We start from the raw sequence: 14472 nt of genomic DNA on the forward strand, positions 1-14472 counted from the left end.
CTTCCACACAGTGTGCAGCGGCGATCAAAAAGGCAAATAGGATGCTAGGAATTATTAGGAAAGGGATAGAAAATAAGACCCAGAATATCTTGCTGCCCCTGTATAAAACTATGGTACGCCCATATCTTGAATACTGTGTACAGATGTGGTCTCCTTACCTCAAAAAAGATATTTTGGCCTTGGAAAGGGTTCAGAAAAGGGCAACTAAAATGATTAGGGGTTTGGAATGGGTCCCATATAAGGAGAGGTTAAAGCGACTGGGACTTTTCAGTTTAGAAAAGAGGAGAGTGAGGGGGGATATGATAGAGGTCTATAAAATCATGAGTGGTGTGGAGAGGGCCGATAAAGAAAAGTTATTTATTAGTTCCCTAAATAGAAGAACTAGAGGACACCAAATGAAATTAATGGGGAGCAGGTTTAAAACTAATAAGCGAAAGTTCTTCACACAGCGTGTAGTCAAACTGTGGAACTCCTTGCCAGAGGAGGCTATGAAGGCTAGGACTATAACAGAGTTTAAAGAGAAGCTAGATAATTTCATGGAGGTTAGGTCCATAAAAGGCTATTAGCCAGGGGATAAAATGGTGTCCTTGGTCTCTGTTTGTCAGAGGCTGGACAGGGATGGCAGGAGACAAATCACTTGATCATTGTCTTCGGTCCACTCTCTCTGGGGCATCTGGTGTTGGCCATTGTCGGTAGACAGGATACTGGGCTAGATGGACCTTTGGTCTGACCCAGTACGGCCGTTCTTATGTTCTAAATACAAAAATCTACATTTGTGGAGAGATTGTTATACGCTCCGTAGATGCTCTCCGTACCTTCAGCATAATGTTTGTAATCCTAGGATTTATATTGTACCACATGCTTGGTTACAGTGAAATGTAGGGTTTGAAAAGCATTGCAATCCCTTGCTTTCACAAAATCAAAAATTCATGCACATTGACTTTCTGAAGTATAAGTGAATGTAAATGAAATAGTTATCAAACAGAAAACTACTGTCTTTACAATCTGGCTGTGTCTAGACTGCATCCCTTTTCCGTAAAAGAGATTCAAATTAGACATATTGCAATTGCAAATGAAGCGGGGATTTAAATCCCCCCCCCCCGCTTCATTAGCATAAAAATGGCTGCCTCTTTTTTCCGGCTCGGAGCTTTGCCGGAAAAAAGTGCCAGTCTAGATGCGGATCTTTCAGAAAATAAAGCCTTTTCTGAAAGATCCCTTATCCCTCATTTTAAGACTTTATTTTCCGAAAGATCTGCGTCTAGACTAGCGCTTTTTTCTGGCAAAGCTCCGAGCCGGAAAAAAGCGGCAGCCATTTTTATGCTAATGAAGCAGGGGGGATTTAAATCTCCGCTTCATTTGCAATTGCGATATGTCTAATTTGCATCCTTTTTATGGGGATGCAGTCTAGACACAGCCTCTGATTATGTAGCTTAACAACTATTAACCAAAAAAATATTTAATAGTTGCCAAACTTATCTTAAAACAGTTTTGCAATTTTCTTGCTTTTAGCATGCATCCAAATTGTGACCTGTATTTCCTATGTCTTAAACTACCTTCTTAGACCAAACTTCCTGCTGGAAATGATTAGTAACATTAACAACTCTTGCTAAGAGAGATCAGCACTATTCATCTGTGTGGAGCTACTGGAACTTTAATAGGTAAGGAATTGATTTGAAAACCATATTTTAAGTATATATTTTAAATGTAGTAAATAATTATTTGAGCATGACTGCCAATGAGCTCTGCGCCGATGTGGAGTCCTGTTACAGGTGTAGGACTGCAGCTGCACAGAATTCATATATAAATGTATTACAATATGTTCCATATAACTGGGAGATATTTCCCAGGAAAACCACTTAATTTGGAAATCTCCCAGGGAGCTGATTTAAGATCTATGATACTTAATAGCCACAACTGTTTTAATGGAGTCTTTATGGGACAATGACTGCTGCTTAATAGAATCTTCCTGCCAGTGTTCTGACATAGATGACCTCAGCAATCTCACCAAACTTATCTATGGTAGGAAAATGTTTGCTAACACTAGTTTAGCCCCATTGATGGAACAATGTTAGGAGCACTAGTATAGACAGACATCTGGCTGCTCCCCTGATTTTCAGCACTCTGTGTATTACAGTGGGAAAAACCTGCTAATTTCCCCCATATGTTTGAGGACCAATGTTGTTCAAAAGTTTGAGAAACTGCTTGAGATGACTGAAAAGTGAAGGTTTTAGGGTTTTTTCCTAAACGTTTCAAAGAAAAATATAGTCATAAATAGCTTTAGCTTGCAGTCATTTCTGTGTTTGTCTGAGATTCATATTGTCATTTGATTAGTTAATCACCCATTTTCTAAGGTGTGAAAGTGTTTTCACACTTCTACCAAGACAGTGTTAACTATGAAACTATAGATAGCAATAGAGATTAATTATCTATTGCACAAGTCTCCACACCTTGTTCTTACCAGATAAAGAAAGAGAGAGTATATGTCTGTACCCAGGTGCGATTAAAAAAAACAAAAAAACTTTGGTCAAATGAGTTCAAAGGAGTATTTTCAAATGGCATCTCTTCAAAATATAAACTATGTTTGACACCTTTGATCTTGTTTCATAAAATATTTGATTTCCAGTTAAAAGCTGTGATTCTTGACTAAGCCTTCTTATGTGAAGTATATCCATTCATATGTGATATGTGGAGGAGCAAAATGAGAATTAACATATATTTGGAATCAAAGAATAAAAATGGCATCTCTCCCTAAGGGAGGAAAAGCCCCTCTGAAGCCACTCTAAAATTGCTGATAGGGTTATTGCACTTTCCCTCTGAGATTTCACAGACTGGAGCTGGCAAGATGCCCTTTTCCAAAGAAGAAGCGTTAGTAGCTTAATCTTTTATGATGTCCGTATCACTAAACATTCACCCACCCAGAAGAGCATAACTTATGCTTGTAAATTACCCAACTACCTCTGGATTTTATAGGCCCACAAGTTTGTGGTCTTTACATGAAAAATGGTTGTTACCAGGAGAAGTCAGGTTTGAAGAGATAGGTCTCCCTCATCTGATTATCCTGTAGTTAAGAAAAGCTGGGTCACCAGATAGGAGAGCAGATGACTACAAGGAGCTGTTACATATCCATCCACACTGCAATAAGTTGTTTTTTGTGCTGAGCAGTGAGTTAAAATGTCTTATGGTTATCTGAAGCTACTAACTTATTTGTCTGCCTGCTAATCCGAATTCCAAAGGCAGCCCCTGTAACAGCCAGACTTGTAGGCAGCACAAGGGGAAACAGCCTCCTGCTCATTTGGGGAGCTAGATCCAAGTAACAGTGAACCACCAGCAGATGTGATAAATGAGAGGCAGGAAATCAGTTTAAAAAAATACCCAGGGGAAATAAAGGATCTGCATCAACTGAGACATTGAGGGTTACAGAGAGGTCAGAGGCTTAAGATATGAAGAGTGCAGAACTACTTGGTACATTATATGGTGTAGAGGAGAGATTAAGATAGGATGATGTGAATTAGGACATTTTGAGTGGGATCAAAACAAACACGGTGTGTGGTGGCCCTATAAGTTTATGTAGGGAGGCCATTTTGAATATGTTCTGAGAAGTATGCTTGCATAGTATGTATCGGAGCATAAACAATTTAAATGAAATTTATCGTGTAATAGTTCTTAAACCATAATCTGTGGTCTTCCAGCAGAATATCACAGAAAGTACATGGTGCTTAACCTCTATTTATTCCTTCCCCCACCCCCTGCCCAGCTATGCTTAGGGAGCAATCCGTCACTGCTTTTGGATTTCTTGAAATTTGCATTTCAATATTTACGTATTTACCCCAATACTAGAAGTCAGCATAGGGCATCCAGGAAGTAGGGATAAAATTAAGATTTTAAAAATATGGTAGTTCTTTAATGCAAGTGAGAGGAGGCCACTACTCTCCCTTCCCCCCTGCGTCCCAAAAAGAACAAACCTAACCACCAACAATAATTTGATTTAATTTGCTTACAGAAGAGATTATTCTTCACATCATGGCGAAGACTCTTCCTTGTATAAGTAATTAGCATAATGATGGGTCAATGTCACTTTGTTTAGAGGTTCATTTTGGAAATGTGTCTGAACCAATGTTGGAGCTTCAAACCTTTAGGCTATATCTACACTACCCCCATTTTGTGCCAAAAATATGGAAATGAGGCAAAACATGGAATATTGCTGTGCCTCGATTGCACAATTAATAAGGCTCCGTTTTTGCGTAAGAGGCTTTTGCGCAGAAAGGAGCCGTCTACACGACTCCTTTTTGTGCAAAACCCCCTTCTTGCACAACAGCCGTTCTTCCTGAAAAAAAATGTGGAAGAACGGCTCTTGCACAAAAACGGAGCCTCATTAATTATGCAAATGTGGCATGGCGATATTCCACTCTTCACCTCGTTTGCATATTTTTTGCACAAAACAGAGGCAGTGTAGACATAGCCTTAGTGTTTCCCTGGTTTTTGCTCCTTGTGCAGTCCCCAGTCTTCTCCTGTCTTATGATATGCTTTCAGGTTGTAGACCATGTAGCCGTTCCCTTATTTTGTTCTTTCCCAGGTGATAAGACAACCTTGAAAGTGACCAGTTTTTGATAAACATTTGTAGGAAATATTTACAGAGAGCCTGTTTCTCTGGCTAATCCATATTTGCTCTGTGTGAGAGAATGGCAGATAGAGCCACCTAAATGAGAATCCACTGGCACCATCCATACTGTTTTTCCTTTCCATGGCACTCCCAAAAAAACTTATTTTGTAGTAGGGCACAGGAAATCCCAATGGAACAGTGGTCTGAGGTACACATCATGGTCTCCAACTCTTAACCCACACTTTCTGCAATGGAACTGTTCTAATTCTTCTGGGTTATTAATCTCTATAATCATAGAGGTCAGTGCAGGGTACAGTTTTGAATGACTCCTCCTTAAATGCAACAAACAAATAAAACACAACAAAGTTAATCAGCAATAAAATTAACACAGACTTTTTAAAAACCATAGATCCTGTTTTATAGCTTACCAGCTTTTTGAGGGTTATTTTCAATTTATTTTGTTCTATAATTAACATGGTGCCCTCATTGTTGCTGTCCCTTGATTTTAATAATTAATAATCTTTTCATTTGTAGATCTTTGAGTGCTTTCTAAAGAAAGTAAGCACTGTTTTCCTCATTTTACAAATGGGCAAACTAAGGAACGAAGAATTTATAGTGGGTGACTTGTCCTAGGTCACATAGCATGTCAGTGGCAGAGGCGGAAATCAAATCTACATGTTTTGTTTAATAGGATGCTGCAATAGTCACTAGGCAACACCATCACTCTGTGGTTAAGAGAAACTTGTGAGAAGGATTCAGGGGTTCCTGTGTATGAACATCATGGAGCTGAGTGCTTTGGACTGGCGCTCCATGTGCACCTGCATGCACAGGCTGTCGTGTGACTCCAGGCTGAGAAGTCTGAGCAAGCAGCACACAGCCCCTCACAGCTCACCGCCTGCCCCCCGCGTGTGAATACGGAAGGTTGTGGAACTCACCTGAATTGGCTTCACCAGGATTGTCCAAGCCCTGGGAGACATCCTTGGAGAAAGGGACTGGCTCCAGGATGAGGAACAGCTCCTGCTGGCGGGCATGGTGTCCTGGCTCGCCTGCTCCTCCTCCTCCTCCACAACTCAGCCCTTATGGAGGCGGATGCCAGGCATGTCCTGGCCAAAGTCGATGATGATGCGGGAATGGCAGCCAGTTGCTCATAGTACTGACAGGTGTGCTAAGCCACGCCAGAGCATCCACTTTCCTCCCTGGCCTTAATGTAGGACTGCCAGAGTTCTTTTATATTCATGTGGACCTAGTCAAGAGTCCACATGTGGCTCTTCTCGGCCAGGCTGGCAGCCATACATTCGTAGACATTGGCGATCCTCCATATGGTGTAGAGATCCTGGAGGTTGGATTCCTACCCCCACACTTCAATCCAGGATCTCCACATCAGTCCAGGCTGGTGCCCTTTTTTATCTCTTATCAAAGGCAAAAGAGGGTGTTGCGGGAGTGCTGGCAGCTGTGAGGGTGCAGAGGGAGTGCTGGGGTCAGCCCTGGCTCCTATGAAAGATGCTGTGTGGCAAGGGGCTGGCAAAGCTCTTTTCGTGCCACAAGTCCTTTCCCTTCTGCCTGCAGCTTTAAACTCTACAGAAAAAGGGGAGCATTGGGGTTGTCAGGGGTGTGGCCAGAGCTGCCACAATTGCAGCTGTAGGACCTCTGGCAGCCAGTTATTTCGAGCAGCTGAGCATCCACAATGACACTATTTCGAAATAACAATTTCCTCATGAAAAGTAGGAGTTATTATTATGTAATAATCAGCCCATTATTTTGAAGTAATGGGCTTGGTAGTGTGGATACTCTTCTTATTATTTTGAAATAAGGAGTTATTTCAAAATAATTCCCTAGTGTAGACGAGGGCTTAGTGTGTAGAACTTCAGGGAGCTTTTTATCTAGCAAATCTTCACTATTGTCATCATCTGATCTTGCAATAGGTTAGTGATTGTAACATCTTATAATTCATCCTATGCACATCTCATTAGATTTCATATTTGAAAAAATAAATATATTGCTGTTTCCTTCATTCTTATAATCAAAAGGACAATCTGGTTTTGTTTCCCTAGTTTATTTATTATTTTGATTAGACATACTACATCTTATATGTTTCAAATGTAAATCTGACACCTAGATAGAAAACTGACAAACAGGATGTGAACAGAGGAAGACACTTTTCCTACCAGGGCTGATATGATCAAAACATGTTTATTTAAAAAGCCTTTCCTCCCACCTCTATTTTCTTTGGTAAGGGTGATGCAACAGTAACAGTGCTGAACACCTGTCTCCTCCACATTAACCAGTCTTGAAATAAAGCTTCAGCTTCCCCCGCCTTCCCTAAAGGATGCCTGGGAGTTGGGAGGCTTAGTACTGGGGCAGTCCTGGACAGGGGAAGGTGGCACCCTCAGCCAGCCCTTGGTGAGTCTATTTTCTGTATAGTTGCGTGAGAAGCAAGCTCATTCCAGGCACATCCCATTTTCCCAGTACAAACCTTTATCTTACTCTGAGTTATGATAAGAGGAAGTTGAATTTGGCAGCCCTATTTCTAACTGCTTAGGAGTTCTTGAACAGACAAACAGTCAGACTCACAGACAGAAAATCTTTCTCAAATATGTAGTAGATTAATTAATTTGTTTTTTTATTTGTATTGTGGTATTGACTGCAGGAAGGGATCAAGGCCCCTTTCGGTATACACAAAAGAACATCTCTGCTCCAAAGATCTTACAGTTTAATCATGTAACAAGATACAGGAGAATTAAATGAGAAGGAAGGCAAGATGACACTTAAATTATCATATTTAGTTTAATACGGAGCAGACACCCGGTGTCTAGGTATTGTTATATCTTGTATATTTGTGTATATTTAAAGGTGTAATTGGCCCCTTCTCTTTCCCCCGACACACCACAAAATGGAACAGAACATACAACCTGAAGTTTTACAATTCAAAAGTAATGTGTATTGGAAAGACAATTGAGCATTTGTCCTTTTTTGTTCTTTATGTATAATTAAGGGTTTGCTGTTCTTACATTTTTTACATGAGAAACGAAACCTATGAGAAAGACCAAAAATCTTTTCCCTTCTTAATTTTCAGGCTATTCGGAAGCCTCTGACTACAGGTTGAACCTATCTAGTCCAGCACCCTTGGGATCTGATCAGTGCTGAACCAGAGAATTTGCCAAACAACGGGAGGTTAGTATTGTCTTAAATTAGAGTTTAATAATAGCACAGAACACTGAGAGCTAGGACTAGTGGCTGTAAACAAATTTGTGGGACCACAGGAAACTTGGCCACACCCTTGATAAATGGATATCTCACTAAGTTAAATCATTCAGGACCACAGATGTTGGTGGAACAGAGAGTGCTGAACTAAAGAGGGTCAACCTGTATTTAAAGGTCTTTGTTTCTTTTTTAGTTAATTACGATTACTAATTGTTATTCTAGAGAAAGGAAAGCTCAATACCTTTACCCCTTCAGTGAAGATATTAGAGGTCCTAATAACATCCTCAAGCTCTTTCACAAGTTCTCTACTAAAATGAGAGAAAACCAAACTTGGTATTTCTTATAGTTCAAAGATTAAAAACAAGCTGGGGAGGAAACAAAAAAAATTACAACAAACAAAATAATCCATCCTCCTCTTTATGTTCAGCCTTTGTTTGCAACATAAAGAAGTAAAGCTCAATTTTTAAAAACTCCTTCTCAATTTAACTTTAAGGGAAGTCTGTATAGTACTAAATCCACTGCACATGATAAATCAGTTTTTTCTTACTACCGGCTTCTACAACAAAAACATGTAAATCTCTTCAGTATCTTAATTTGTATTCAGCTAAGTATCAAAAGGACTGATTACAATGTGATGAATCAATTCCCTTGATGAGACCTAAGCTGCAGAATAGGGAAGCTGATTCCTGAATTTCATCAGTGTCAGATATGTAACATCAGATTATGGGCAACATCTAGTTTTTAACCCCCTACGTTTTCTAAAAGTGACATTTGACTTTGCAACCAAGTAACTCCCTTTCACTTGATGAGGAGTCATCCAACTCATCACTGCTTTGAAACTTTAGGAATTCTGTTTTTAGAATACTGTCTCGTGTACATGGCAAAAAACTACAGGTTTAGGAATTGGAAACTAGTTGTGGGACATTGGTGTCCCAAGTCATAGAAACCATCACACTTCTAAATATTTTAAAGATGGTTGGGGTTTCTTTGGGATACCCAAATGCTGTTTCACCATCTTACATAGCCCTTATTTTATGCCCAGGTTTTAACTTTTTTATTCTGCAAATATTATAATACAGTTTTGTAAAGTTTCTTGCCACTATATATCTTTTTTCATCAAACCTTCTCACATTGTCATTAGTGTTTCTCCCATTCATTTCATGCCTCACAGTCTGACCCTTTTTGTCCTTGCTTTTCATCTTATGTCATATTCAAAGGAAATGTAAAGCTACACATTAGTAAGTCAGTGATATTCAAACTCAATGCTTTATTTTTTACTTTATTACATTTTCTCTTCCATTTATTAAATTTTTCCTGCTATCACTCCACCTATCCACCCTCATCATATTGATTACAGTAATGTACACCTGCATCGATTTACCAGTGTACAATTTACACTACAATTTATGTCTCCTCTGAATTTGCCCTATTTATTGGTCTCCTGTCCCATCCTTTATAGTAGGGATGAGAAATCTCCAGCATGCCAGTTGCATGCAGTTCATCAGGGTTAGCTGCTGGCAGGCTGCCAGATGCTTTATTTACTTGAGTGCCTGCAGGCATTGCCACTTGCAGCTCCTAATGGCTGCAGTTCACCATTCCCAGCCAATGGGATCTGCGGGAAGCAGTTTGGGCCAGGTCAGCGCTTCCTGCAGCGCCAGTTGGCTAGGAAAAGTGAACTGTGGCCACTGGGAGCTGCATTGCTGTTCCTGTAGATGCTCAGGAACCAGACCATCTTGCAACCCGCCAGTGGCTAACACTGACTAAATGCATGTGGCTCGAAGGCTGGAGGTTTCCCACCCTTGCTTTATAGGCTGGTACATGGCATAAGATTTTAAACAAAGAAACAGATTTCCAAAAGTGCACATTCACAACCCCCTGATCCTCATGGGAATATTAAGGATGCATGCATGTAAATTAGGTTGCATCAGTGCATTGAAGTTTCCTCGTGTGTACTTCTTCTCACTTGCTTTTGAAAATCTGATGCAGTGCAGGGCCAAAAATGAGGTTTTTTTAAAGGGGAAAATAAATAGTTAAAAATAATAAAATGATAGCTGTTGAATATGAAAGGTGAAATAACATTTCTTTATTGACTTTTTCCAAACCAATAATGATTTTATAAAAAAACAAATAGCCTAGTAGCACCTTAAAGACTAACAAAACATGTAGATGGTATCGTGAGCTTTCGTGGGCACAGCCCACTTCTTCAGATGACAGGCGTGTGTCATGATACCATACACATGTTTTGTTAGTCTTTACGGTGCTACTAGACTATTTGGGTTTTCTTAAGTTTTTCCTGTTACAGACTAACTTGGCTACCCCTCTGAAGCTTTTGAATGATTATATAGTCTATCATGTTTCCCCTTAGTCATCTCTTTTCTGGTATTTTTAGTCTCTCCACGTAAGGTAACTTTTCTATACCGCTAATCATTTTCGTTGTCTTTCCAATTCCACAAAAGAAGAAACCGAAAAGTTGTATATCAGAGGTCCCCAAACTGTATAGTGAAGTATAAACATTGCTCAAAGAAAAGTGCAACTCTAATCTCTCCTATATAACAGGCCATCTACTCTAGCTAGTGCTAGTAATTTAAAGGCTTTGATATATATTTTTTACAGCAAGGGTTGAAAAGAACTGAACATTTTGGAAACAAATAGAAGATACTCTGGGACTGAAGTTCAGTTTAGTCCAACTTGGGAAGCTCTGTTGGCTTTCTTATGAGAGATTCTTGGTTGTTATTTTAAAATTACTGGAACTGTTATTATTGGCTTTGGAAAGTATCTACAAAGATAGGACAGATCTAAGTAGTGAAGCTAGTGGACTACTTTTGTTACTAAGTTCAGAGAAGACTATTGCCACTCCAGAACCTTCCTACCTTCACCAGGTCCCTTATTCTTCCTTCCTAATGCTGCAGCCAGCTCCATCCCTGCGGCAACTTGGGTTTGGCTGCCGAGCTGCTGCCTGAGTGGCCATTCTCTTGTAACCACTTGGGTTATTAAACAATGTCATCTATGCATCTGCTACAACAGTAGATCTTTATCCAGCGATAGAAGCTACCCTCAGCTCAATTGGAGATATCCATTGAAAACATACTGGAAGAAGCAAAGACTTCAGTCCAGAAGTTGACTAATGAAGATATTTATATTGAATCATTATATGAAGAGGATAAGAATTGGTTTTTAACACAGGTAAAGTATACAGACTTGATTCTTAATAATCTACAATAATGATTTCTGGATTCTACCTCCATGTTGCTTTTACAGATGACTGTCTTATAAAACACCTGGGGCTCGTCTACACTGACCCCTTTTCCGGAAGGGGCATGCTAATTTTTCAGATCGTAATAGGGAAATCCGCGGGGGATTTAAATATCCCCCGCGGCATTTAAATAAAAATGTCCGCCGCTTTTTTCCAGCTTTTAGAAAAGCCGGAAAAGAGCGTCTACTACTTTGAAGTAGGAATAAGAGATCCTCCGGAAAAGGGCTTTTTTCCGGAGGATCGGGCCGGATCGGGGCCAGTGTAGACGCTCTTTTCCGGCTTTTCTAAAAGCCGGAAAAAAGCGGCAGACATTTTTATTTAAATACCGCGGGGGATATTTAAATCCCCCGCGGATTTCCCTATTACGATCTGAAAAATTAGCATGCCCCTTTCGGAAAAGGGGCCAATGTAGACGTAGCCCTAGAGTTGAGTGGAGTGAGGGACTACCAGTAATGGGGCTTCCATATGATCAGGACAGAATAGAGAATTCACAGTGTTGAATATCATATGATAAAAGAATGAAGATTTAACTTCAACTTCTTTTTTATCATCACTAGTGGTTTGACTCAATTGTTGTGCTATGTTTCCTACGATGAAAGAAATCAGAATTCATTTGTTGCTATTCACAGTTACTAAAGCTACAGTTGAGCATTCTTTTCCTCATTGAATGGAATTTTATTTTCTAAAAGAAGTTGCCTTCCACCTGATCATGAGCATATCATGAAGGACTGGAAGTAACCACACAAGAAGACCCCAAAGAGTTGTGCAATACTATAAGAAGAAACCAAGAAGAATGTAGATGGAGTGCTTCATAAAGGCTTGAGTAGCCAACTTTAATTTCTGTAATGATTTTGAAACATGAGTTAAATCTAATAAAACTGTTCTGGAACATTTTTCCGGTTTTACTATGGTGCCATACAGCCCACCTTCACCCTCACAGTCTCAGCCCTCATTCCCGTACCCCCTCTCATATATTCAAGCACACCAATTTCAATTCCTGGGAAAACACTGTCCCCTGGCTGAAGACAGCTCCCAGCAAGCATCAGTGCAAAAGAAAAGGTGGCAAACCTCATCTATTGACATCTCAACCTGGGACAATTCTTCAAATTTTTCACCTAAAAAGAATGGCTCAAGTGTGGGAAGCGAAGACCGATGCAAATAATTCATTTAGCTTCTCAACAATGGCCTTGTCATTCTTAAGTGCTTCTTTAGCACCTTTATCATCCAGGGGACACACAGATTGTTTGGCAGGCTTCCTGCTTCTGATGTAGTTACAACATGTTTTGCTATTCATTTTTGAATGGCTTTGCTCTACAAAGTTATTGCTCCTTTATATTTTTCCTGTATATTTTTGTCAGAAGGTGTAGTACGTCAGCGTGGCCTCCCACTGACATGAACTATTACAGAAGGAATTAACTTCCAGTTTCTAAATGCTGCCTTTTTGCTCATAACCACTTTATTTACGTGTTGTTTTAGCTATGCTAGCACTGTTTTGGTCCCTTTAGTATGTTTTCTTAAAAAAACAAGGATTCCAGTGGCTCTTTAAAGACTAACAATTTTACTATGGCATAGCTTTCGTGAATTGCAACTCATTTCATCAAATGCATAAACTGAAAGAAAAAGAAATAGTAGGAATACATAGATGAGAATGCAACATCAGAGCTAATTTAATCAGGGTGGATGTGGATAAGAAGATGAGAATACCTAAAGTAGAAAAATTAGTTATTGTAATGAGAGAGCAGTTCCCAGTCCCTTTTCAGACCCCTTCAGGTGGTGTCGATTTTATATATGAATTCCAGCTCAGCAGTTTTACATTGCAGCCTCTTTTTGAAGGGGTTTTTTTGTTTGTGTTTTTAAAGGTTACTTTGTTTTGTTTTTATTTTTGTTTTTTGTTTGTTTGTTTGTTTCAGGTTGGCAATTGTCAATCTGTAACTATGTGTCCAGGGAGGTTTCTGTAGTTCTTTCCATTCTGCACCATTCTTCTGGTATTGTAATGATTAGTCAAACCCACATAAGACTTTTGAGCCTCTGGGAGAGATTCTTCATGCATTTCATGTGAAAGCAGGTCACTGCTCTAATTGATTTCCATGGGCCTATTACACATTTTCTGTTTGCCCAGTTTTTTTGCTCTTTTCTTATGTTACTATTGATAATGAATTGAGGTTAAAGTGTCCCTATATAACAAGAGCACTAACTTATGTAATTTTCCCTATGCTTGTTTGAGTATGAAGTACCAGAGAGTTCAGAAATGCCCTGTGTCATAATGTTGATATCTTAACATTAATTCCAGTGTGTGAAGGTGTTTTGTTGTTTGTTTTATTTAGTATTTCTAATAGAAGCCCTACAAAGAAGATATTTCCTGTGCTATTTTGGTAAGAAACTGATTAGTTGGACTTCTGGAATTTTAAAATTGAGGTCAATGTTAGACAAAAAATAGGAAGCAAAATATTCTTATCGGAAACCCCATCAAACAGGAACAAAAAATGTTCTTTCAATATACACAAAACTCTATAAATGTGAAACAAGAATACACAATAATAAGTTATTTTGGAGTAACCATCCAGTAATATGAAAATCTTTAAAGAATTCCCTGCTAGCTGGATGGACACTTTTTAAAGACACCATAATAGAGGCCCACTTAAATGTATACTCTAAATTAAAAAACATAGTAAGAGACCTAAAAAAGGGCCACCGTGGCTTAACTATAATGTAAAAGAAGCAGTGAGAGATAAAAAGGCATCTTTTAAAAACTGGAAGTCCAATGCTAGTGAGGTAAATAGAAAGGAATATAAAAACTGCCAAATTAAGTGTAAAAATGTAATACGAAAAGCCAAAAAAGGTTTTGAGGAACAGCTAGCCAAAAACTCAAAAAGTAATAGCAAAATGTTTTTAAGTACATTAGAAGCAGGAAGCCTGCTAAAAAACAGTGGGGCCCCTGGACGATCGAGGTACAAAAGGAGTAATCAAGGACGATAAAGCCATTGCGGAGCGACTAAATGATTTCTTTGCTTCAGTCTTCATGGCTGAGGATGTTAGGGAGATTCCCCAACCTGCACCGTCCTTTTTGGGTGATGAATCTGAGGAACTGTCCTGGATTGAAGTGTCATTAGAGGAGGTTTTGGAACAAAATGAAAAACCTAACAGTAACAAATCACTGGGACTCGGCATTCACCCAAGAGTTCTGAAAAAACTCAAATGTGAAATTGTGGAACTATTAACTGTGGTTGGTAACCTATTCTTTAAATCAGCTTCTGTACCCAAGTACTAGAAGACAGCTAACGTAATGCCAATATTTAAAAAGAGCTCTAGAGGTGACCCTGGCAATTACAGACTGGTAAGTCTAATGCCAGTACCAGGCAAATTAGTTGAAACAATAGTAAAGAATAAAATTGTCAGACATGTAGAAGAACATAATTTG

General features: G+C 39.2%; 1 long non-coding RNA gene across 2 annotated transcripts in view; it reads left to right on the forward strand.

Moving 5' to 3' along the window:
• Positions 1-14472, forward strand: part of LOC112547629 (uncharacterized) — a 93924-nt gene that overhangs the window by 5986 nt on the left and 73466 nt on the right. Inside the window, exons 2-3 of one of the 2 annotated variants that reach the window (XR_012901957.1) lie at positions 1562-1658; positions 7674-7771. This is a non-coding gene — a long non-coding RNA (uncharacterized LOC112547629). Of the gene's footprint in view, positions 1-1509; positions 1659-7673; positions 7772-14472 lie in introns of both variants that reach the window. The other variant, XR_012901956.1, reaches the window with a different exon arrangement.

This window comes from Pelodiscus sinensis, chromosome 2 (assembly GCF_049634645.1).
Source record: "Pelodiscus sinensis isolate JC-2024 chromosome 2, ASM4963464v1, whole genome shotgun sequence".
In the NCBI taxonomy this organism is placed as follows: Eukaryota; Metazoa; Chordata; order Testudines; family Trionychidae; genus Pelodiscus; species Pelodiscus sinensis.